Source organism: Halichoerus grypus, chromosome 1 (assembly GCF_964656455.1).
Source record: "Halichoerus grypus chromosome 1, mHalGry1.hap1.1, whole genome shotgun sequence".
Classification (NCBI taxonomy): domain Eukaryota; kingdom Metazoa; phylum Chordata; class Mammalia; order Carnivora; family Phocidae; genus Halichoerus; species Halichoerus grypus.
In genome coordinates this window covers 107,108,465-107,133,526 of record NC_135712.1, presented here as the reverse complement: position 1 = coordinate 107,133,526, position 25,062 = coordinate 107,108,465, and the positions used below count along the sequence as shown (strand labels likewise).

The 25,062-nt window shown below is 35.4% G+C and overlaps 1 protein-coding gene and 1 long non-coding RNA gene across 8 annotated transcripts in view; one reads left to right on the top strand and one right to left on the bottom strand.

Annotated features, from left to right (window-relative positions):
- Window positions 1-25,062, top strand: part of LOC118535137 (uncharacterized) — a 371,536-nt gene that overhangs the window by 15,241 nt on the left and 331,233 nt on the right. The window lies entirely within an intron of this gene.
- GPR149 (G protein-coupled receptor 149) overlaps window positions 1-25,062 on the bottom strand; it is a 64,880-nt gene that overhangs the window by 2,934 nt on the left and 36,884 nt on the right. The window lies entirely within an intron of this gene.

The window sequence follows — 25,062 nt, the reverse complement described above, 5'->3', positions numbered from 1 at the left end:
ACTTGTAAGAAATGCAGATTTTTGAGCCCTATCCTCGACCTACTGAATTAGAAACTTTGGGGCAATCTATTTGAGCAAGCCCTCCAAGTGATTCTGTTGCATTATAAGGTCTGCAATCCCTAACTAAAGAAATACTGTAGTCCAGAAAAAGAAGGGGAAGGAAAATGGTTAACAGACACTTTTTTATACGTGTGCCGATTACCTAAAAAGCTGAGTTACTAACTGGATTGCCTTAAATGTGTCTTTACAGGGGAATTGGCATGAGGGCTCATGGTATTTTGCCAATTTAGGATGATCAACCTTCCTGTTTGCCTATAACTATGCCAGCTTTAGCACTGAAATTCTTGCATCTCAGGAAACCTCTCAGTTCCAGAAAAACCAGGATAGCTGGTCACCCTATTTGCCTTGGGCATTTTGTATCTGGACCTAAGTGTGGCTGGAGGAAGCCTAGGACTACAATTTGGATTCTCTTCTCCTAAGAGAAAATTTTAAGGGAGGATTTATCATGAGATTCATTCGGGTGCCTTCATGCCCAATTCTTTGAATTTACGGACAATGAAAAATACAGTCTAGGGTGTGTAAGACATGTTACCAGTCTTTTCTAGTTATTCGCTACAGAGAAGTCTTGAATCCTCTTTATCCGTAAAGGGTCCTGGGAACCTAACTTTAGGGCCTTTTACCCTAAAGGGCTGAAAACTTTGAAAACTTACACTATAAAATTCAGTTTACTCTTCTGCTGAAGCAAAAAACCTCACCAACTTCACATGTGTGACTGAAGCAGGAGAAACAGAGGAACAATACTTAGGTTCATTATTGTACCAAAGCATTGTTTGAGTGGTAGCAACTTTTTGGCAAAGGGGAAATGGCCTTCATTTATTTTTTATTTATCCATTCATTAAACATTTGCTGAGTATTACAGTAGTCCTCCCTATCCACATTTTCACTTTTCACAATTTCATTTACCTGCAATCAACTTTGGTCTAAAAGCAGGATCCTCCTTCTGCCTTATGGTTAGAAGGTCAGTAGTAACCTAACACTGTATCACAGTGCTTATATCCTTCACCTCACTTCATCTCATCATGTAGGCATTTTATCATCACAAGAAGAAGGGAATGAATATAGTACAGTAAGATGTTTTGAGAGAGACAGAACATATTCACATAACTTTTATATACTGTTATAATTGTTCCATTTTATTATTAGTTATTTCTGTTCATCCCTTACTGTGCCTCATTTATAAATTAAACTTTATCATAGGTATGTTTGTATAGAAAAAACATAGTATGTATTGGGTTTGGTACTAACAATAGTTTCAGACATCCATTGGGAGTCTTGGAATATATCCCCCATGGATAAGGGGTGAGTACTGTTTGTGCAAGATTCTGAACTTGCATTGGGTATACAAGTGTACTTATGTCTACATTCAAAGACCTCGCAGATATAATTGGGTGACAAAAGCATGTAAGAAAGAAAATAAAATTTTAGTTCCAACTATTTTAGTAGAGATAGGAAGCAAGCTCTATGGAGTCCAGGAATGACCACTTTTGGTAAAGAGATTTCATACAGGGGTGGCATTTGAAACTGATCTTAAGAATTAAGAAAAGATTTACAGTTTTAAAAGCGTTGCTTTCTGAGTGGTAAGTCATGAGTGGAAGAGCCAAATTAAAAACTTCCCATCTTGAGAAAAATTTTATCAAAGACAGAAATTTCGGTTTTTTTAAATAAAATTGGACTGAAATATTTAGTCAGAAAATTTGTCATTTAATAATGTGAATTATAAACACAACCTCCTTCATTCTGAGAACTAGTAATGTAAAAGCTGGACTTCCTTACATTATACTTTATTGCAAGAAGAAAAAACAACCCATCTCAGTACTTAAAAAATTATTTTCTCTTTGACATAGTATACTGTGTAAACAAAGTCCGATGGCGTATACTAGTTTAAAAAAGAAAAAATGGATGAGAAAACTGAGTTATCAGACAGTACTCAGCAGTATTGGCTTGTCTGTCTTAAAAGAACCTTCACTAGAGCATCAACAGTATAACCATGTCTTTATCTGTACCAACTCGCATCACTGGTGAGGAGCTAATATAAAAGCAAATATGATAGGGCACCTGGGTGGCTCAGTCGTTAAGCATCTGTCTTTAGCTCAGGTCATGATCCCAGGACCCTGGGATCGAGCCCCTCATCGGGCTCCCTACTCGGTGGGGAGCCTGCTTCTCCCTCTCCCACTCCCCCTGCTTGTGTTCCTGCTCTCGCTATGTCTCTCTCTGTCAAATAAATAAATAAAATCTTAAAAAAAAATGTGATAAAGAATTTTTTGCATCTGATATTATACATCCTCATAATGCAGATTTCAATAACTCTCTCATGCTAACTTTACTTAAATGTACAAACAAGCTTTACTGAGTTATCAAATGACATCTCATTAAAATTGGCATTTGAGAATTGCATAGTGCCAGAGTTTAGCTAAGTATGAAATCAGTTATTCTGAAATAATACACAAAGTCTTGAGTTATCAAAATTACACTGTGAGGGACATCTGGGTGGCTCAGTCGGTTAAATGTCAGACTCAGTTTTGGCTCAGGTCATGATCTCATGGGTTGTGAGATCAAGCCCTAGAGTCCCACGTTGGGCTCCATGCTCAGCAGGGTGTCTGCTTAAAGATTTCCTCCCTCTGCTCCTCCCCCCTCTCGCACGCACCTGGGTCTGTGCTGTCTCTCTCTCTCAAATAAATAAATAAATCTTTTAAAAAAATTACACTGTGTAACATTCTTATTCAAAGGGATAGTCTCCATTTGACAGTCACAGAAGTAAAAACAGAAACAGATTATATGGAAGCAGATCTGAGCGTACATCTTTGCACTATTCAAAATTGACATGTTAATTTCAGCAAAATGGTACTGTCACTTTAAGCCAATTTAACAATTTTAATGTTACTGGTTATGAAAGTATTTAATGTATAAATTTGTTTTGGTTTTAGATTTGTATAAGAAACTATAAATGTAAGGAGTTTTACCAAATATTGTTTGTATATCTTTAAGCAAAATCATAAAAATTTGATTTGACAGTAAGATTCATAGATTTTTTTTTTCCTTTCAGAGAGACCTATTATTTAAGTTAAAGAAACATTCCTCCAGGTGCGGGAAAACGAGAGCGTGAATGAAGGGAGAGGTAAAGGGATAGAGATTCAGGGAGACATCTAACAATTTGTGTAAAATCAACAGAATTTCCACCTCTTTTAGGATATGGAGGGCAGACTAAAATGGAGAGAGATGAGAAGCAAGAGAACAGACCAACTGAACCACTATTATGTATTAGGACTGGGTCAGCTGGTAGGTCTATAGCAATGGAATGAAGAGGCTGTCATATCTTGAGTTCATAGAATACACAAATACCAACCTCATAAACAGTTGCATTTCCATGTGACTCGTGCTACAATAGATCCAGGCTGGAGAATTTTAAGAATATGGAATAAAAGCACTTAACCTAGGTAGAGTGAGGGAAAAGGAGACCTGGGCAAGATTCAATTTTTATAGATGAAAAGAAATGCTTGATATCAGTGCTATTATTTAGCATTGTTCTAGAGGTCCTAGCTAGACAATAGTCAAGAAATATTGAGCAGGGGACACCTGGGTGGCTCAGTCGTTAAGCGTCTGCCTTCCACTCAGGTCATGATCCCAGGGTCCTGGGATCGAGCCCCACATCAAGCTCCCTGCCCTGGGAAGCCTGCTTCTCCCTCTCCCACTCCCCCTGCTTGTGTTCCCTCTCTCGCTGTGTCTCTGTCAAATAAATAAAATCTTAAAAAAAAAAAAGAAATATTGAGCAGGAAGAAATAAAATTATCATTTTCATGTGAAAATGTTGTCTACTTAGAAATTCTAAAGAAGGGACTCTAAAAAAGGACTAATTTGGGAGTTTTGCAGAGTTGCTAAATTGTAGGTAAATGTTAAGACATCAATAGCAGTAACCAATTAAAAAATATATTTTAAAAAGGTCCCACTCAAAATAGTAACAAAATTATAGAAATATGTAAGAACAATATGAAAAAAACACTATAATAAAAGAAACCCTGAATAAATAGGAGACAAAAGAAACAGTGTCTCCACATGGAAAAACGCTATTGTAAACCTGGCAATTTTATTTTATTTTATTGATTTAATACAATTTTAATAAACTTAATAGAATACCAATGGAATTTTATTTTAGAACAGAAAAGTTCCTCCTAAGATTTATCTGCAAGAATAAATGCTTATGTATAACCAAGAAATTTTGGAAACAGACTAATAAGGTAGATTTATAAACATAATATGATGCTACAGTAATTAATACAGGTTGTTAATAGAAAGACATAATAAATTAAGCAGTCAAGAAACAAAATATAGTATATCACAAAGATGTCATTTCAAAATAAGAAAGGAATCAAATGGCTTTCCATTACAAAGTTAAATTAGATTCCTTTTCATGTTATATGCAAAAATAATTTCTTGAGTCTTAATAATGGTTTTAAAATGCTGTGTGAAAAAGACCTTTACAAATCTGGAATGAAAATCAGAAATGTTAAAAGAGGGACAGATTTGATTGCAGAAAAATTGAAAATGTCTATGTAGAAATATATGCTGAAAGCAAAGGTAAAAAACAAATGGCATCCCAGGAGAAAATAGTTGCAGAATACATAGGGCAAAGTTTAATAGTTATAATATAGAGAGTTTCTCCAAATCAATGAGATAAACATCCCTGGAGAAAAAGGGAAGTGGGCAAAGCAATTAGAGGGAGAACTACATGGGGCGCCTGGGTGGCTCAGTTGGTTAAGCATCTGCCTTCGGCTCTGGTCATGATCCCAGGGTCCTGGGATCCAGCCCCGCATCAGGCTCCCTGCTCAGCGGGGAGCCTGCTTCTCCCTCTTCCTCTGCCTGCCACTCCCCCTGCTTGTGCTCTCTCTGCCAAATAAATAAATAAAATCTTTAAATAAATAAATACATACATAAATAAATATATAAATAAAGGAAGAACTACAAGTGGAGAATAAACACGTGGAAACATATTCAATTTCACCAATAATCAAAAATATGTAAGTAAAAACAGTTGGGTCATTTTTAGCATCTCAGATTGCCCTCCACAAAGAGAGAGAGAGAAATGAAGAAATAAAATGATAGATACCATCTTTAGAGTACATTTTGATTATATTTGATTATAAAATAAAACTACATATACTTACCAGCAATCCTATTTCTGTGAGTCAGTTCCACCACCAAATATCAACACATACTATTGTTTATTTCAGCACTGTTGTAAGTCCCCAAATAGAAATAACCTAAATGTACTGGAAAACTGTCTTGAAAGAATGAAGTAAAGCTATAAGTTCTGCCTGGGTAAAATAATTTCGATACACTTTGAGTGATAATAGCAAGTTACAAAACAATATGTAAAGTATGATCCAGTTTTCTTGTAGAAAAAGATCTCCCAGAACACGACTCAGCAAATTATAAATGTGTAGGAATAAAAGATATATAGACACACAGCACACATATATATTCTAGGCACAGAAAAGATCTGAAAGGCTACATTCCAAACAATTATTTCCTCTGAAAGTGGATGGGGGAGAACTTCAACGTTTATGTTTTATATATCTAAATTGTTCAATGATGATGATGATTTTGCTTGTGGAAGTTTTATCAGGTAATAGAGGAGGCAGAGTGCAAAATATTACTAGAAGGGCATCCAGGGTGTGGGGTAGGGTACTAAGTGTGTGTTGCCTATGATGATCCTCAGAGTTCAGTTTGGTAGTCACTTTGGAGTTTGTGCTGCATTTGGGGTTTGTGAATCAACAGTGCATTTTGGGTTTGTGCTATTTTTAGGTTAGAAGTGAGGAAACAAGGTAGGTGCAGGGTACTGTCTCAAAATTTTGCCCTTATAGTTTGATTGTTTAGAATAAGAGTCCCAATTGGGGTATAGTTTATTTTCTGTTCGAATTTTTTAAAGAGTAGCAAATGGCACTTTTGACAAGAAAAATAAATATTTTAAATTATCAGAAAGGAAAAGGATCATCTGGTCCTAAGCAGACAAAATAAAGTGACCAGGGTCTGTAATGAGTCAGATTCTCCTCACTAATTTTACTGCAAAAACTATTATAAACATTTGAGTCCAACAATCTGTCAATGTAAACATTAAGTTCCAATAAAGAATCCCACTTCAGAAAAAAAATATTATGTAATTTGAGTTACAAACTACAATGTAATCCACAGATTTGAAAGCCATTCAAAAAGTTGAAGAATAATTACAAAATGAGACTAAAAGTAAAAGGCATTAAATCTTAAGTGAAAATTAATATTAATTGTGAGAAGATAAAACCAAAAAAACCCCCGTTATTATTGATTTAATTTATCTTCATCTTTGTACTGGGTTGACTAGTGTGTCCCCTCCAAAATTTGTATCTACCTGTACCTTATGAATATGATGTTATTTGGAAATAGGGTCTTTTCAAACATAAACTCATATGAGGTCATAGTGGATATGGGTGGGCCCTAATCCAGTGACTGGTATCCTTTTAAGAAAAGAGAAATTTGGATACAGACTCACATAGATGGAAGATGGCCATGTGAAGAAGGAGACGGCACTTAGAGTTATTCTATTGTAAACCAAGAAAGGATAGCCCTGCTGACACCTTGACTTTGAACTTCTGTCTTCCAGAAATACGGGACAATAGATTTCTGTTGTTTTAAACTATCTTAAGTTTGCAGTAATTTGTTACAGCAGCCCTAGGAAATTAATACAGTGTTTTGTGCAAACACATAATGAAACATTTGCAAAGCTCTGCAACTGCCCATTTTCTTCTGGAGACTGGAACTGCATGGCATTTTTGTCAAATCCACATAGAATGTAATCTCCAGGGAAAGGAACATTTTCTTGTGGGTCTTTATTTTCTCTACCATCTACACCAGCGCCTGACACATGGTAGGCCCTCAAAAAATACTTGTTGAATGAATAAATGTGTGCATAAATGAATGAATATGCAACATTGACCTTGTAGATTTTTTAGATTCCATATTTTAATTTCCTAAAGCATAAAAAATAACATCGTCTTTCAAAAGTATTGCTATTTAATATTAATTTTTTATATTTAACAGCCCTATACAATAAATGATGATAATTACAAATGCATCAGAAGGTGATATTAGAACATACCCTTTTTATAAAAATGAAATAGAATACTATGGGACCGAATTGTATGTGAACTTTTACCGCATGATAAAAAAAAATGGTAAGATTCAGAGAGCATAAAACTAGTCATTTCATAGTCTCTGCTTTCTTTCCATTTAAAAGTCTGTGAATTAGCATATGCTGTCAGGAATAATGATAATACATTATTGCTGTACTCCTGAGCGTAGGTGGCTGGGAGCTTTTTTATTTGAAAATGAAAAGCAGTCTCTAAACCTCACAAATGCTTCAGGAGGAGAGAGCATGCCATGTAAACACATTAGCACAAATAATCCGCTCTGATAATTGATTCAGACTTACTGACCTTGGGCATATTGAACTTTTTATTTCCTCACTATAAGCCTCTAGGTGAATTCAGGGTGAAATTATAATATAAAAGAGTTGCTCCAAATTTCTCTCCTAACAAGGTGAGGTATTGTGTTATCTGAATCATTCAACTTAGGAAAGACATATTATAACATGTAAAATCATAGCACTTAACCAGAAACCACAGAGTTCTGATTTCTCATTTTATAAAGGGAGAATTGACAGCGGGAGAGGTGAAGCCACTTTCCTGGGGTCACGCAAGTAATAGTAGTAGGACAGGTGTCTCAATGCCCAGTTAAGTGCTCTTTTCCAATGTACCATGTTGTAACTTTAAAATAAATCTGCTTTATCCAGGAGTAGATCATGGGTTTTCCGCCCTGGAAGCTAGAATTCTATCACTAACTCATGAATAACCCAAGTGACTGACAATTTTAATCTAAATTAAAATCATATAGATGATCTTTAGGTTATTTAGGTGACTTTTAGGCATCTAAAAGTACAGACATTGAGAAATTAAGTCAAAGAGACCATCTAAGATGGTTTAGGGGAGAAGAGAGAAAGACACTAAAAACAAACAAACAAAAATAGCAGGGAGAATGAGAACTTTGTGAGAAAAACAATAAACTGTAGTTTTAATAATATTTTTGGAATCTTATTTAAAACTGTGAGACTGCAATATTTTCATATATTCAACATCTAAAATATTCCTTGTGTCATCTTGCCACCTTTATTTAAATGTTTAGTACACTAGAATAAGGAGGACACATGAATTACTCAAGGAAAAGAGAGTAAGGGCAAGAAAATAAGGGCCTTTATAAAGAGCACCATGTATCATAGAAAGTGCTAGGTGTTTTAACACATGTCCCATTAAATCCTCACAAATCTTCAAACTGCAAATTAAGCTTTTTTTTAAATGATGAAAAGTTTCACAACTGAGTAACAAATTTAGGATTAATATTCATCATAACAAATATTTACTGATTCTACTAAACACAAGCCATATATCAGACTTCTTACTAAGCACTTTACATATATTTTCTTACTTGATTTTCATATCAACCTCATAAAATAGAGATACTCATTATCCCAATTTTATAGATAACATAATTGAGTCATGAGCATATAAGTAGGTAAAGGCATAGTCAAATCCAAATCCAGGATTATCTGTCTCAAACCCTCTGCTCTTAGCCGTTCTGCTACTTCAAGGCATGATGTTTGTGATAAAATATGAATAATACCTCATTCTCCTAATCCTGTTAGAACCCACTATGTCCTGTGGGAACAAGGGGAGGTGGGATTAATTCATTCATGCCAGGAAGTGAAAGGAGTAATTTGAGAAGATACTTGAGAAAATGGTTTCTAAATAGGGTCCTAAAAGATAATTTCAGTAGGCAGAAAATAAGAAAAATGTATTCCAGAACGAGGGAATAGTAAGAGCAAAGGCAAATGGAATTTGGGGGGAATGACATAGTACAAGGAAATGAGACTAGAAATAGAGGTGGGCCTGGGGCGAAGAACCCTGTACACCAGGGTAATGAGTTTTTATTATATTCCATAGGCAAGGGTGAAATGATTTTTGTTTTCACATTTATGGAAAGGAAAGAAATTAAGATATATGGAAGTCTTCTATGTGCAGGCAGTGCACTTGGCACTTTACATGTGAAATCTAATTTAATACAATAATCTATAAGGGAGATAAAATTATTTCCATTTTACAGATAAGCAGATTAAGGTATGGAGAGGTAAACCAACTTGCTTAGGTTACAAACAAAGTTAAGTTTTGAACTGTGATCTTAGCTCAGATTCCACATGTTTTCCACTATCCCACTTAAAGTCTAAGAAGATAATGGGGGACCCTGTGAAAGATGGATTGGAGGAAGGGGACCATGGTGTCAGGGAAACACTTTAGCAGGTTTTTAAAATCATTGTGTGCAAAAGGAAAGGGAATCTGAGTATCAATACTGGTAATAGAAATGAGAAATGTGGGATGGACTCTAGGGGAGTTGCAAAGGCAAAATTTGAGACTGGAGAGGGTCATGATAAAACATTGCTGTTGAATCACATACACCTGCTGTAGAACTCAGTTGAGTCACTATTGCTATAATCCTTACTCTCTAAGTCTCAGTTTCTCATTTCTAAAATTTAAAGAATAAGTGAGTTAATGGATGTAAAATGATTCACTGAGTGTTTCACACAAAGTGCTCCATAAGTATTAGCCATTAGGTATTATTAGGAAGTGAGTAAGAGAGGAGAAATCCACGATGTCTTTGAAATTTCTAGTGCTAGGATCTAGTACCAGTAATTGAGAAAGAGAGCTTAGGAGGATGTACATAATGTAATGCTACTTTTGCAGTCTTCATCTCCTAAGCAGGTGGTATATTCCTCTGCAGTATTTTATCCTAATGGTCTAAATATGCTAAATAAAAGCCAGAGATTACCAGAATGGATTAAAAACATGACAACTACATACTGTCTACGAGAAACTCACTCCGAATATAATGTTATAGGCAGGCTGAAAGTTGAAAGATTGAAAAAGATATAGCATGCAAATATCAATCAAAGGGAAGCAGAACTGGCTATATTAATATCAGATAAAATAGACTTCAGAGCAAAGAATATTACAAGAGACAGGGAGGATTATTTTAGTAATGATAAGAAGATCAGTCTACCAAGAAGGTACAGCAATCCTAACTGTGTATACACCAAACAACAGAGTTGCAAAATACGTAAAGCAAACTGATAGAACTGAAAGTAGAGAAAGTCAAGTTCACAATTACAACTAGAGACATTACTACCCTTAATAATTATTAGAACAGTTAAACAGAAATTCAGCAAGGATATAGGAAAATACCATCAAGTAACATGATCGAATCAACATTTACAGAAAATTTTATAGAAAGAAATACTTTTATTTATAGAAAACCATCCAACAAGAGCAGAATACAGATTATTTCCATGGAACATATACCAAGATAGATCATATCTGGGACATAAAATAAATCTCAATAAATTTAAAAGAATTAAAATTATACAAAATGTGTTCTCTAGCCACAGTGGATTCAAGATAGAAATAAATAATAGATAACAGGAAAATCTCCAAACCTCTGAAAAGTAAAGACACTTCTAAATAATCCATGAGTCAGAAAGTCTTAAGGGAAAAAAAAATACGTTGAACTGAATGAAAATTAAAATACAACATATCAAAATTTGTGAGATGCATCTAAAGCAATGCTGAAAGGGAAATTTAAGGCACTAAGTGCACACATTAGAAAAGAGGAATAGTCTCAAGTCAATAATGTAAGCTCCTGCCTCAATAATCTAGAAAAATAAGAGCAAAATAAAATCCAAGCAAGAATAAGGGAAGAAATCCTCGGGATGAGAACGGAAATCAATGGAATTGAAAACAAAACAATAGAGAAAAACAGTGAAGCAAAGAACTGTTTTTTTTTTTTTTTAACAGATTAATAAAATTGGCAAACCTCTAGCAACAGTGACAAAGAAAAAAAGAAGACAGAAATTACCAATATTGGGAATGAAATGGGATATCACCACAGTCTGTGCAGAAGATAACAGAATACTACAAAGAACTTTACACATTTAAATTTGACAACTTAGAAGAAATGGACCAATTCCTTATAAAACACGAACTATTAACAATACACCCAATATGAAATAAATAATTTGAATAGCCCTATAACTATTAGGGTAATTGAACTCATAATTTTAAAATTCTCAAAAAGAAATCACCAGGCCCAGATGGTTTCACTGGAGAAATCTGCCAAACATTTAAAGGAGAATTAATATAAATTCTACACAATCTCTTCCTGAAAATAAAAGATGCAACACTTCTCAAATGAAGGTAGTTTTGCCTTGTTACTAAAACTAGACAGACAGTACAAACAAAAATAAAGGCAAAAAAAAAACCACTACAGGGCGCCTGGGTGGCTCAGTCGTTAAGCGTCTGCCTTCGGCTCAGGTCACGATCCCAGGTTCCTGGGATCGAGTCCCACATCGGGCTCCCTGCTTGGCAGGAAGCCTGCTTCTCCCTCTCCCACTCCCCCTGCTTGTGTTCATGCTCTCGCTATCTCTCTCTCTCTGTCAAATAAATAAATAAAATCTTTAAAAAACAAACAAACAGAAACACTACAGATCTATATTACTTAATATAGATGCAAATATCCTTTTTTAAAAAAAAATATTTATTTATTAGAGAGAGAGAGAAAGAGAGAACACAAGCAGGGAGAGTGGCAGGCAGAGGGAGAGGGAGAAGCAGGCTTCCCGCTGAGCTGAGCAGGGAGCCCGACATGGGGCTCAATCCCAGGACCCTGGGATCATGACCTGAGCCGAAGGCAGACACTTAACCGACTGAGCCACCCAAGCGCCCCTAGATGCAAATATCCTTAACAAACATTAGCAAAGGGAATTCAGCAGTCAATTAAAAGAATTGTATTCCATGATTAAGTGGGGTTTATTCTAGAACTGCAATGCTAATTTCAATATTCAGAAATAAGCTGATGTGATCCACCATATTAATAGGCTAAAGAAGAAAAATCACATGATTATATCAATTGATACAGAAAAACGACTTGACAAAATTCAACATCCATTCATGATAAAAGTAGCAATAGAGAGTAAATGTCTCAATTTGATAAATAAAAGCATCTCTAAAAACCCTCCAACTAACGTTATACTTAATGGTGAGAGATTGCTTTCCCTTAAGATCAGGAACAAGGTTAGGATGTCAGTTCTTACCACTCCTTTTCAACATATTGCTGTGGGGCACCTGACTGGTTCAATAGGTTAAGCATCTGCCTTCGGCTCAGGTCATGATCTCAGGGTCCTGGGATGAAGCCCCACATCAGGCTCCCTGCTCAGCTCAGCGGGAAGCCTTACCTCCCTCTCCCTCTGCCTACAGCTCCCACTGCTTGTGTTCTCTCTCTCTCTGTCAAATAAATAAACAAAATCTTAAAAAAAAAAAAATATTGCTGGAACTTCTAGTCAGTGCAATAGTCAAGAAAAGGAAATCAAAAGTAGATCAGAAAGGAAGAACTAAAACTGCAGGTGACATGATTGGCCTATGTAGAAATTTTCAAATACAAAAATTCCTAGAACTAACAAATGAACTAATCAAGTTTACCTGCAAGTTAAACATTGTATTTCTATATAGTAGCAATGAACATATGGACATCAAAATAAAAAAATACAGTACCATTTACAATTGCTCAGAAAAGTGAAATACTTAGGTGTTAGTGTAACAAGACCTGTATAGGACGTATAAGCTAAAATCTACATGAAGGAAACCAAAGATGTAAATAAATGGAGAGACATGTATGTGGACTAGAAGACTCCATATAGTAAAGATGTGAGTTCTTTCTAAATTGATATATAGGTTTAATGTAATTCCTATTAAAATCCCATCAAGATTTTTTTTGCAGATATAGACATGATTATTCAAAAATTTGTATGAAAAGGCAAATGAACTAGAATACTAGTAAACTTATTTTGAAAAAATGAATATAATGGGAGTAATCAGTCTACCTAACTTCAATATAGCTATGTTAATCAAGACTATGCTGTTGGTGGAGAGATAATGACAGAACCTAGAATAGAAGACCCACACAAATATGCCCAACTGCTTTTAGACAAATGTGCAAAAACAATTCAATAGAGGAAAGATAGCCTTTTCAACAAATGGTGTTAGAGCAATTGGACATCTATAAGCAAACAAAAAACCTAGAACTAAGTTAAATATTTTATTCAAAAATTACCTCAAAATGGATCACAGTCTTAAATGTAAAACTGTAAAACTTTTACTAAAAACATAGGAGAAAATCTTTGAGATCTAAGGCTAAGAAAAGAGTTCTTAGACTTGATACCAAAAACATGATGCATAAAAGGAAAATTGATAAATTAGACTTCATCAAAGTTAAAAACTTCTGTGCAAGTTCAGATTCAGATTCAGTAGGTCTGTGGTGTTCTGAATTCTGCACTTAGTAAAAGCTCTTAGATGATGCTGAGGCTGCTGGTCCATGGACTACACTTTTTGAGTAGCAAAGGACATACAATCTGTAAGGCTCCTTACAATGAAGCAAGACAAAATCAGAGAGCGAGACAAACCATAAGAGATTCTTAATCATTTGAAACAAACTGAGGATTGCTGGAGGGGAGAGGGATGGGGGGTGGGGTGATGGACATTAAGGAGGGCAGGTGATGTAAGGAGCACTGGGTGTTATATAAGACTGATGAATCACTGACCTCTACCTCTGAGACCAATAATATATGTTAATTAATTGAATTTAAATAAAAAATTTTGAAAAATATATAAAAGGCTCCTTACAATTCTAAAACTACATGATTTCATGAGTAAATAGATTTTGTTATCATGTTAGCAATTTAAAGAATTAGAGGAGAAAATTCAATTTCAGTTAAAGGAATAACAGAAACCCCCCAAAAGCCAACTTTATAGATGAACAGAAAGAAAAACAAAATTTTGTCTTTTTGAATACTTTTAAAATATTCTAATGCCTTATTCAAAGGGCACTTAAAATGATCACGTTTCATCATCAGTCTTCATTTTACATTAATCGTATAGCCATAATGTAAGGTTCTGAAATGAATATATCATTGCATTTAAATTATTTTATTTTTTATTTATGGAAATTGGTATTCTCGTATTTTCAGTTTATACTTTTTGGCTTTATCTGAGCCCATGAGCACAACCATCACAGGCTACAAGAAATCGTGTGAGAATTTTGAATTTAAATGTGTTGTTGCTATTGAGATTAGTGGATAGGTTTTTCTATTCACTGGTCCAACAAACTAAAATCTCTTATTTCTAATGATGGCATTTCAACTCAGATTGGATATGTCCAAATTTATTTCCATGTTTCCAATTCTTCCTGTTTAAAGAATAAACTGTAGCTTGAAAGGAAGCACACGATTCTATTTAGAAAAGAAATAAAATTTTATCAGGAATAAATGAATCTTAAGAAATAAAATAGTTATCTTACTAATATGCATTCGTTCAATTGGGTGCTGTGTCAGTTAGAAATATCCTACTAAAAATGGTTTCATGAAAAAATTTTCTTACACCTCATTGACCAGAATTAGGTCAAGAAAGAAGATACATGTTTTCATTTTAAAGACAGTTTCAAAGGATAAATAGTGTTTTTTGTGAGATTACTATACTCTAGAAAAGGTGTTAAAATCCATGTTGATGGTATTCATAAAAGTATAAAAGACAAAAATACTTTTATCAGACAGTATAATACAGTAAAAAGATCAAACAAATAAACAAAAAACAAATCTGTGTAGACATAGATTAGTGGTATCCTGGCACAGGGAATGGTGATAGATTGTGGGTAAATGGGCATGTGAAATCTAACTGATGTGATGAAAATATTCTAAAACGATTTATGGTGATTGCACAACTTGGTAAATTTACTAGAGATCATTCAATTATATACCTGAAATGGAAGAATGATATGGTATGTAAAATATCCCTCAATAAAGGTTTTTTTTTTTTAAAGAGCATCTGACTGATATTCAGGACACCATGAAATACAGCAGTTGTTCTGCCACTAAATAAATAGCTGTGTGACCCTAGACAAATAGTGTACTCACTGTAGGCCTTTATTTCATTATCTGTATAAAGGGGTGATTGGGCAGATGAACACCAAAGTACCTCTTGTCTCTTTTCATTTCAGTATTCTTTTCTTTTCTTTTTTTATTTTTCATTATATTCAGTTAGTCAACATACAGTACATCATAAATTTTTGATGTAGTTTAGTTGCGTGTAACACTCATTGCTCATCCCAAAATGTGCCCTCCCTAATACCCATCACTGGTCACCCCATCCTCCCAACCCCTCCCTTCTGTAACCCTCAGTTTGTTTCCCAGAGTCCAGAGTCTCTCATGGTTTGTCTCCCTCTCTGATTTCTTCCCATTCAGTTTTCCCTCCCTTCCCTTGTGGTCCTCTACTCTCTATATATTCTGTGACTCTATTTTGGCAAAGTTAGCCTCAAAGAAAGCACTTTTGTTCCTTGAAAAATACCTAATTAGGGATGCTCTTCTGAAAGAAATTAAGATCACAAAATTTACTTTAAAAATTTGCCAAAAGAAATTATAGATCCAAGACCCCTAAAAGACCCTCTTTTTAAATTAATCAAGCACTGTTGCTGATGGAACATTTTCTTTGCTTTCAGAATATATGAAATTTAGGCCACAGTGCACTCTGTACAATAGAAATGTCTGTTGTAGGAAGATAAAATAACAAGAAAGAAAGTGAAGCAGTTTATAAACCAATGTTTAGAAAGAAACCTGTAAGGAGGGTTTAACAATGCTTATATAGTTCTGATTTAAATCTCCAATCATGGGAGACATTTACTGAACAGGAAATATAGTAAGAGACCACATAGAATTTTGCATATGTGAGTGTGTGTGTTTATATGTACATAAATATATGGGTTTGTGTGTGTGTGTATTATATGTGTGTGTATAATAACTTTCAGTTTTTTTCTGATGATAAAAATAATACTTTATAGCTTATTTTTATAATTGAAATTATATCTGAAGAATATGCACCAAACAGTCCCTAGGTTACAGCGAATTAAGGATGACTTCCAGGTGACTATAATTTCAAGAATTTTAATCCTTTTGAAAAAAGAATCATTCAACTCTATATAGCCTGTATGGATATTATGAGTTACCTAAATTAAAGGGATTTTCTTCTAATTTTTGCAATATTATTTTTTTGCAAAATAGAGGAAAATTCTATAGAAAGTTTTTATATTTCTTATGTGGAAGATCATTTGGTAAGGCTAATATTTACACCTTACAAAACACAATACATACCATTAGACCCCGGTGGTTTGTGCTCTGTGAGTGTAGTAAGCTGAGAATTACATTTTCCAAAATCCCCTTCCTTGTATGTTTCCAGGTTAGAATTGGCTAAGATAGGAACTTGCTCAGTATTTGGAAGGTAGAAACAAGGCAGTGGCCATAACCATCTGGAGCTCTTTTGACAGGCAGATACAGAGACGAGCAGAAGAGGTGCCTAGCAGGTGTCAGCTTGTCATTTCCCTCTCCTGTTCCACATCTAGCTTTTCTTCCTGACTACTGGCATTGTTGACCAACAGTGGCCACAGATTCACCCCCAGGTGCTTGGTTGTGGACTCATTGAGGTCATGGTTTATTTATAGGCAAGAGTTTTTCATAGACCTCTACACAGATTCCCCCTTCATGTTCCTACATTGGTGGCTAGACATACTTGGCTTCTCAAACTATGACTGATTGGTGACTCCATCTCTGACTCTCCAGCTTCTCTTCCAGACCTTTACTTCCCCAGCTTTTCCCACAACTCTAAATAAGTCTCTTACTCCATAAAATTCATAGTGCTTCTGCTCCCCTGACTAAATCCTGACTGATGCAAAGTCCTATTCAATGGAAGAGAAATCTCAAGCTTAATAGTAAAACAAAACAAACAAACAAACAAAAACAATGGTTTTTAATTAATTTAAAAACCCAAATATACTTATGGATAAAGGTGGTAGAATGCATGTAGTCCAATCACAGAATCTCATCTAATAATAAAATGAAGAAAAAAAGAAGAGCCACAGATTCAAGCAGCAACCAAATAAAAGACTCAGCCTCATGTGTAAGCTTCTGAAGGTAGTGATCACAAAAAGAAACAAATGATGACACACTTCTATACGCAGCTGTACAGGAAGAAAACGACTTGAAAATATCCTGAGAATTCTGGCTATAGACTCCATTTTGCCAAGAGGTGGTTTGAAGCAGAGGTTCTCAAAGTGAGGGATTCTATATAGTCAAAGCATTTTTCATTGTAATACTAATACTAAAGCTTTGTTTGACATTTTCACTGTTTTGACATGTTCACTGATGGTGCAAAAGCAATGATAAAACTGCTGGCAGTTTAACGTGAATCAAGGCAGTGGCATCAAATTCTACTAGACATTGTATGTTTTCTCACTGTGTGTGTGTGTATGCATACACACACACACACACACACACACACACAGTGCAGTTTTATTTAATGTCCTTGGCGAAGGTTAGTATTGTTATTGTCCTGACTTTATAGATGAGTTGACTGAAGTGCAGAGATATTCAGTACCTTTTTCTTTTTTAAAAATATTTATTTGCTTTAGAGAGAGGGAGAGAGAGCTTGTGCTTGTGCAAGCGGGGGAGGAGCAGAGGGAGAGAGAGAATCTCAAGCAGACTCCATGCATAGCAGAGACCAACTTGGGGCTTGATCTCACAACCCTGAGATCATGACCTGTGCCAAAATTAAGAGTTGGACGCTCAACCAACTGAGTCACCCAGGTGCCCCTCCGTAATTATTTTAAGGTCAAACAGATACTAAATGGTAGAAATGAGATTCTAATCTGGCCAGTGTAGCTCTAGAAAAAGTTATATAATCCATGCATTCACTATATTTTTTATTAAGTACCTAATATGATCCAGACACTATTCCAGGGACTGGGGATATAAAATGACCTTCCTTCCTTCCTTCCTTCCTCCCCTCCATCCATCCCTCCATCCATCCATCCTTCCATCCATCCATCCTTCCATCCATCCATCCATCCATCCATCCATCCATCCATCATACTTCTCTTTGTATATTTGCCTAGAGAGCTATGGTTCTTTCTGGGTAGTACAATTATAAGTTAATTGCCTCTCTCTTCTTTTCTGTACTTGCTTGAATTTGAAAAATAGTGAGCATGTTATTTTTATAAAAACAATAAAGTCATTCTTAAGAGAAAACCTAATGCAAATCATTGCTGTTTTGAAGAAATACAAAATAAAATTTCAAATCTTAAACTCAAAGGAGTATAAAAAGACTGCTCTATTCTTTCTTCTCACTTAAATTTTCTTTCTTCTCCCTACTTACAAAGCAATAGAACATGACATATGGAAATTGTTTTCTAAGACTGATTTAGAAGGCAAGGTCTCCAAAATCTTCCCATCCCACACAGCAAATACTAAAGCAATTCTTTTTAAAAACATTATTACAAAGGTTCTTTAGAAAAAATTAACTGAAACCTTAGTGATATCATTGGGTCTCCAAAAAGGAGAATGTTAATGATGCATTTATTCATGGAACATCACCCATATGCACACTCTGGAAATTAACCCCTTGCCTTCAGAGGAAATAAGTCCAGTGAAAGTAAGAATAGTATATCTGGCTAGTCTTTCTTGTTGCTGGGGAGAGGGTAATATACATATATATAACAATATCAGGAATAGGTAAAAGTCTTTGTCCTAATAAGATTGCCATGTTTGTAACATGCAAGATAGTGTTTTTTAATTGATAGAATTACTGTGATATTACATTTAATTTTTTCTGGATTTTGGTTTTAATTCACATTAGTTATTTGTGTAGTGGATGGGACAACCATATGCACAAATACATGTTTTAACTTCACAGGATGAAAACTGGTGATGCTCCAGTCTTTTTTTTTTTTTTTTAATTTGGGGCAGTAAATAGTGTTTTTCTTCCTCTTCTCTATCAGTCTATCAGTAATTACTAATGTTTCAGAACAAGTTGGTTGTCTTAATGTGGCAGTTCTAGGAATCTGCAATAGGCCATCCAGATTCTTAGATCCAATGATTCTTTACATCCTAAAAGTGTTTGAAGAAAATTAAATCCATGGATTGAGACTATTTGCACTTTAATGAATCAGGCCTACAATCTGGCTTATTCAGTTATTTGGGACCAGCTGTTCTCAAATGCCACTCAGAGATTGGTGCTGAACTGACCACATAAGAATCACCAGCAGAACTTGTTAAAAGTACAGATTTTTGGGTCTCTCCATGGGAGATTCTAATTGAGTAGGTTTAGAACTGGAACCAAGAATTTATATTTGCAAAGGATTCTCCAGATGATGCTTATATAGAACCAGATTTGGGAACCATTGATTTAAGAAGATACTAGAAAATAAATAGAGAGCTGTGATGTCACACAGAGTAAATAATTTCCCTGGTTAATTTACAGACATTAAGAAAAGGACATTAAGGGGGCACCTGGGTGGCTCATTTGGTTAAGTGGCTGCCTTCGGCTCAGGTCGTGATGCCAGGGTTCTGGGATCGAGTCCTGCATCGGGCTCCTTGCTCAGCAGGGAGCCTGCTTCTCCCTCTCCCTCTGCCTGCCACTCCCCCTGCTTGTGCTCTCTCTCTCTCTCTCTCACGCTATCAAATAAATAAACAAAATCTTAAAAAAAAAAAGAAAAGGGCATTAAGAAATATCTTGTTACATGCATATATTCTCTGATTTCCCAGTTATAACTAAAAAAGTCAAATGGGAATTTGTACTAAGTGGAACACCTAAAGACTACTTAAAAATATTAAAACAGGAGACAGGAAGACACAGATTTATCATGAAGCTAAAATTCCAGAGCCATCCACAAGCATGGGCTAACCTGAATGCTTATTACTGTTGGAAGCTGTAGGGTTCTGGAGGGGTGAGGAAGCCAAGCTGCAATCAGAAAGCATTTCTAGGTGAGTGTATCTGGGAAGTGGCCTAAAGAGATCTCAAAAGAAAGACACCTCAGTCTCTAAGGCATCAGTACATTTGTTGTGATGTCTTTTCTTTCTCTAAATATATATTCATTTTCATACCTAATTTTATATTCATGATTTGTAACTTTTTAAAAAAAAAGATGTGTCCTCCAAAAGATAATATTCAAGTCCCACATAACCTGTATGAATGCCTGTCTCAAGGGTCAGTCAGTATTAAGAAATCACAGCAGGAATATCAGGCTTATTTAGAGAAATTCCACTGGAGAAGCATTAGACATGAGATCACTTAATAATACACAGTACTGGATAATCTTTGAAGAATCCTCTAAGAGGGACTTGAATAGAGGGTTCAAAGTTCTGGTGGGGAAAAAAAGCATGGCATCATTAAGGAAGTAAAATTGTTAATACCTAGAAGACTGGAGCAAAGATTTCAAGGGGAGGTTGAGGAGAAATGAAGCCACAAGAACCAACCACTTAGGCCACATTAAGGATTTTCATCCCTGATTTGAGTGAAAAAGAAGCCACCAAAGTGTTCTAAACAGGGGTCTGATATGATAAAAATTGCATTTTTGCAAATTTATTCTAAACTATAGTCAGTAAAATAGATTGGAAGGGTTCAAACCTAGAGGCAGGAGGACCAGTAAAGAGGCCATTAAGAGAGAATGGTGATTTTTAAAAATTTTTTTATTGTTATGTTAATCACCATACATTACATCATTAGTTTTTGATGAGAGAATGGTGATTTTAATTGAGAAAGACAGTGGCTATGATGAGACATGGGAATAGCAAGACATATTTAGGATATAGGATTTGGTGACTGATTTGATATGAGTTGTGACAGAAAAAGGGAGTCAGGGATGTTGACCAAGTATCTGACTTGGGCAAGTGGATGAGTGATGGTGCTATTTCCAGAGAGAGGGAACACAGAAGAGAAGCAAGTTTGGAGGAATGGGATTGGGGGATCAGGAGAAGATCAGGAGTTCAGTGTTAGAAAGCTAAGATTGAGGTGCCTGTGGTGTGTCCAACTAGAGAAGTTCAGCAGGAGGTTAGGTATTGGGGCATAGGGCTCAGGAGAGATTTGACCTGGAATATGTATTTGGGTATATGTTTGAGTATATATTTGAGATGAAATTGAATCAGGAGAGTGTGTGAAATGAGAAGAGGATCCTGAGGAACATGAACATTTAAGGAATGGGCAGAGATAGGGGAGACAATAAAGGAGTCCAGGGAGTGAGCCAAAGTGGTAGGAGAATAATCAGAAATGTAAAATGTAATGGAAACCAAGGGAAGAGTAGAAGAGAGATACAACAGTGTCACATGTTACTGAGATGTCAGGTAGGCTAAGGACGGAAAAGTTCATTGATGCCTGGAGAGGGAGGGAATACAAGATGGAGAATCAAGCCATCACAAATGGAATCAATGCAAAGATGCACATATATGCTCTCTCCTCTCAGGGCCCAATACAAGGACAGTGGCTGATGAAAGCCACAGTGAAAAGACCCTAGAAAATTTTAAAAGAAGCCCATGAGCCTTCAACACTGATTGCCAAATGCTTTGATCAAATAGCTGGGTTTTATCTGACAGTTTTAGTTTGAAAAAGCCTTTCTTGCCATGCATGTTTATTTTTGTCAGAAGTGGTAATCAGATTTTTTTGTTATTGTTGCTGTTCAAGGGAAATATGGTCACTTTATGTTTTAGGAATAGATATGCGAACAAGAGATACAGTTCATCCTGCCTTCCACCTTCTTGTATACCAAAGGCCTAAAGAGAAGATACATAGCTTGGTTCCACAATTCCATATCCTTTCCTGCTTCCCTCAGGACTCCTTTTTTCAGGCATCTATACTTTAACTCTTCCGCACCAGTATGATGTGTGGGATTTTAAGTAACAATAATATGCCATGAAAAGAGGTAGATGTCTATTCATTGCTACCTTCTCAGTGCCTAAAACAATGCCTGGCACTTAGTAGGCCCTAAGTAAATATTTATCAAATGAATGAATGAAAAGTAAAGAGAGGAAGCAATTTTAATATTTATGTTTAATAGAACAGTGGGGGGGGGAACCTACTACAGAAAATATCCTAATTAGAGTTTTTACCTGATCAGTTTTAAAAAATTATGCCCCCCCTCCAAAAAAAATATGAACTCTCTGAGAGCTTGACTGCATATCTAAAGTGGCTCACACAAGTCTTAACATTCTCCAAGAGTCCCCAAATGGCAAGTGTTGGGGGCAAGGACTCTAGTCCTTCACAATACTCCGAAATAGAGGGTTTTCCTGACTCAAACCAGGTCTGGTCAAATATCAAAGGAGAGGAACACAGACATGTCAAATTTGTTTGAATTAGTGTATATACCTCAGGGGCATGATTTAATAAAAGAAACTTGGCAAATCTTAGGAAGTAGGAAAAGATTGAAAAGCAGTTGACTGTTGGTCTGGTCTCTTTCTTTTGTGATAACATCATTGGAGATGCAGGTTTTAATCCTCAAACTCTTGGAATGAGCCAAGCAAACTTACTGGCACTTCCAACAACCCACCCATCCTTTCTAACAGAATGTTATTACAGAGCCACTTAATAGCCTTGTTCTCCCTGGCTAGCCTTCCAAGTCTACATGATGTGATACAGTTTGAAGATGAATAGTTAGAACTAGCTGCAGAGCAGCTTTGGATAGAGGTTTATTTCTAGAAATTCTAATATCCTATGCTCCTTAGGAAATATTCAGTATGAAATTTTAATCCAAATATTCATCCAAGAGTCACTTTTTAATATTGCTTGCTTCCTTTCCTTTTCCTAGTAAGGGTACACTATCTCTGTTAATATGCAATTTTTCTTGTGTTAAGTAGGAAACATTACCTCGAAAAAACCTTAAATGATTTGAGAACATTTGTCCTCAATAGTTCCATGCCAAAATATGACATTGTGTAAATATTGTATTTTTTCAAATGACTTTCATCTTTTTAAAAGTTTTTTTTTCCTCCCCATTGAATTCTATTCAATGCCATCATCAAAGCTCACCCCAGGACATCTTTGTCAGTATTAAATCTGTATAAATTCCTGTACAAAATACCTTTAGGCTATTTTATCAACTTGAAACTAGGACATTATTTTCACCAGAGGACTAGATGTGCCAGAATGTTAATTTTTAAAATGCTGAACAGATCTTAATCTGAAAGCTAATATGAATCAAATTATATTTGCTCATATAGTGGCAGGCAATCCAAACAAAAATTGTAAAAGATGAGTTATGAATTTTGTGTATATTCATATCTCTGATTATGGAAAGTATAAAAACCTTCCTGTTTTTATTGTTTACTCCTTAATTCAACCTTTAGTTGCTGGAAGAAGCATTGCTCACAAAACCCGTAATGGTATTCTCATTGTTTACACAGATGTGGTATAGTGATTTTCAATTTTCTTAGAGATTCATTTCCTCTGCTACAAAGCTTCTAAAAATTCATCTATAGTAGCTTTGTGCTTTTATAAATCAATTCTGTCTATTCAAATTGCTCCTCCTTAAATATATTATGCAGGTCAGGATGAAGCCATGTGTATAAAGAGATTAGTTATTGGGATAAAAATTCAGAGTTCTATCAGGAAGTAAAATAAACAGTGTTTAAGTATGTGTATGTCTATGTTGTGTATGTATGTGTTCATTGAGATTGTTTGTATATGTTTTTAATAACTTTTCCCAATTACTAACACCAAACAAGTGTTATTTTGGAGAAATGGGTAGCAAATTCATATAATATGTGCACATATTTCATGGTTTGTCTTAGGAAAGCTGGAGGGAAGGAGCAGTATATTGAACAGGGCATTCCTGTTTTAAGGAACTATATCTAAAAATACACAAGGCAAGAAGGCTATTGTAATAAAAATGGAAGATAATATGCAAAACTCTCTTGCAGTGCTTCTGAGAAGCTGTTCAGCTCAATGGTTAAAAGGTTGGGCTTAGAAATCATATTTTGGCTCTACCATCTTAGACATAGGTGACCTTGGGCAATTTCTCCTTGCCTCAATTTCCTTTAACATAATATAGGGATAACAATAATGCCTGTTTTATAGGGTTATTTTGAGAGTTACAAGCAAGAAATAGGTATGTATTCAGAAGAGTATACATTTCAAGAAACATTATTATTGTAAGCTCCAAACATTGGTAGTCCTGAATTAAAAAAAAAATACATATTGAAGATAACAATCAGTAAAACACATAGGGTAGATAGGGGTACTAAATTGTGACAGGTATTTAGAAAGTAAAAAGATCTGGGGCGCCTGGGTGGCTCAGTCGGTTAAGCGTCTGTGCTCTGCTCAGGTCATGATTCCAGGACCCTGGGATTGAGCCCCGGGGACTCCCTGCTCAGCGGGGAGCCTGCTTCTGCCTCTCCCTCTGCCTGCCGCTCCCCCTGCTTGTGTTCCCTCTCTCTTTCTAGTGCTCTGTCCTTTGAAAAAAAGAAAAAAAGTAAAAAGATGTGAATTGGCAGTGGAACATACTTTAAGGTAAGTGGGAAGAAAATAGGTTGGATCATTACTTAATTAATATTTGATAATAGGACCCTTGAACAAGATTAAAGTATTAAAAGAGATTTTAGGTAAAGAATATTTTGGTTTTAAATTTATAAAACATATCTGTAGGCCAGTATGAGCAGTATGCTCTAGTCTAGAACATGTTCATGCTGTGCTCTGCAATTTTTTTTTTTTTTTACAAACAGTTTTATTAAGGTATAATGTACATACTGCTAAATTCACTCACTGTAAACGTAGAGTGCAATGATTTCTAGTCAGTTTATATAGTTGTGCAACCATCGCCACAATCCAGTTTTAGAACATTTCCATTATCCCCCTGGAAAAAAGCTTCCTCATGCCCATTTATAGTTAGTTAATCCCTGTTCTGGCTTCCAGCCCCTGGAAACCATTACTCTGCTTTGTGTCTATATAAATTTAAATCTTACGGACATTCCATATGGAATTTTACAATACGTAGTCTTTTGAGTCTGGCTTCTCTCCCT